Below are 2,118 nucleotides of genomic sequence, written 5' to 3'. Positions count from 1 at the left end.
GTGAAAAATGTAGATTCTTTGGGAGTTCCACACACTCCCACCAATGGTTGGTTCTGATAAATGCCGTTTCATGATAATTGAATACAATTCTTACTGGAGGGCTTAGAACTAAGCACAATTAGTGTCATAGTTTGATCATTCTTGCTTGCAGGCCCATGTTAACAGAGAAGAAAACTACCTAACCCTACAGCAGCACAGGATCAAAATGAGGGAGGATCAGTATGTACTAAGTGAAACCGCAAGAGTAAGTTCTGTCACATGTTTACGATTTCTCAATTATACAACAGAAACACTTTTCATTGATACCATACCGTAAAACCCCAAATTGAAGCCCAGTGGGCTTAATCTCGAAAAGCCCATCTCTAATTGAAGCCCCCTCTTTAGTTTGCAAAATTAGCCTCGAAAAGAAGCCCATCTCAAAAAGAGGCCCATTTTTGGGCTTCTTTTCAAGATAGCACATGCTTCTTTTCAAGATAGTACAGTACATACACTGTACATAAATTTCAAAGAAACAAAATAAATTAAAACACGCTGGTTTATATACAGTATTTTAGGTGGTTTAATGCCAATTAATACACTCCATGATACCGATTGATGTTGCAGCAGCTGTATTTATTGTTTTATAGTACTACTTCCCAAAATTTACAGCATTCATTTTGAAAAGAAGGCCCCCCCCCCTCTTTTTATTTGCAAAAGTAGCCTCGAAAAGAAGCCCATCTTGAAAAGAAGCGCATCCAAAGTTCGCAAGAAAAGAAAAAGCACAGGGCTTTAATTCATGGTTTTACGGTATTATATTCATCATTGTCATTATTATATTATTATCATCATTGCTATTATTATTATTATTATTATTATTGTTATTATTATTATTATTATAATATTAATGGATGATCATCATTGCCATTATTATCATATTACTGTATAATCATCGTTGTCCTTACTATAATCATAATTATCATTATATATTATCATAATCATGAGTATCAGTAATCAGTATGACATAAATTGTTAGCATCGTGATTTTATTATTAACTTCATCATAATCAGCACCACTCTCTATATGAGTAATGCCAGTGTATTGGCTGGTTCTGCCATAAATGAAAACTATAGGAAAAATTGTTAGCGTAAATTTTACGAATTTGAAGATAAATGTATTTTTTTAAATGCAACCACGTAAAGCAACAGGTATCGATAGTAAGATGTTAACTTTTAAATGCCAGTGTACCCATCATCTCTTATTTTTATGTATAATTGCACATCTGTTCATCTATTACATTACCCTATTTAAATAGAATTCTATAAAAAAAAAATGTTTACAGTTATATATAAACATTTCAATTAAAATCACAAAATGTGAAACTTAAAAAAAAAACAGAAAATGTACTTTGCCTAAACAAATCCATGTCCTAGGTTTTGTTACTATATTAAGGGGTCAAAAGAGTTTTGAAGAGTTCAGTCAAAAACTAATTTATTAAAATAGTGATTATTTTCTTTAAATCTTTACAGGAACATAACCGTCTCATGCGAATTGGAGAGAAAACTGATGATCTAAGTGCCAGCGTGCCATGAAGTATGAATTTATATTGCTGCATGTGCAAAATGAAATTTATAAGTTAAAAAAATACTACACACAATACACACAGTTGCACTAAAACACATTTATTATAAGAAATACCACTACTGAGTAAATGGTAAAGGTCAAAGTATCACATGAATTTTTTGGCATCAAAATAGTCACTATTATACATTAATTATTTTATTAAATTGCAAAATGTTCAGCATTTAAAGTGATGTCTGATAAGTCAGCTATATTTTTTAGATTTTTACTACATAGATTTTCTGTGCTTATTTTTATTTATATTATATTTGTATGTACACAGGTATATATACTTACTAAAACATATAGACACAAAAGTTTTAAATGAGGTTTTATGCTATATATGTATGTAAAGGTATATATATTTACTAAAATATATAGAAAAAAATGTTTTGAATGGAGTTTATGCTATTATATTTTATAAGTGGATCAACTGTTTTTATTCATATCAACAAAACAAATGAACAGGTTTAAATTAATAAAATAATGTCTTCTATTTTACTAGATAGAAAAAAAAATAT

The 2,118-nt window shown here is 29.5% G+C and overlaps 1 long non-coding RNA gene across 1 annotated transcript; it reads left to right on the top strand.

The window, feature by feature from the left end:
- The first annotated feature begins 128 nt into the window (after positions 1–128).
- On the top strand, positions 129–1,615 carry LOC117101050. The gene is made up of 2 exons (XR_004444215.1): positions 129–244; positions 1,507–1,615. It is a non-coding gene; the product is annotated as an uncharacterized LOC117101050 (long non-coding RNA).
- Positions 1,616–2,118: the final 503 nt, after the last annotated feature.

This window comes from Anneissia japonica, unplaced genomic scaffold (assembly GCF_011630105.1).
Source record: "Anneissia japonica isolate Jap-2015-1 unplaced genomic scaffold, ASM1163010v1 scaffold56658_len2295_cov105, whole genome shotgun sequence".
Taxonomy (NCBI): Eukaryota; Metazoa; Echinodermata; class Crinoidea; order Comatulida; family Comatulidae; genus Anneissia; species Anneissia japonica.
This window is presented reverse-complemented; position numbering and strand designations above follow the sequence as displayed.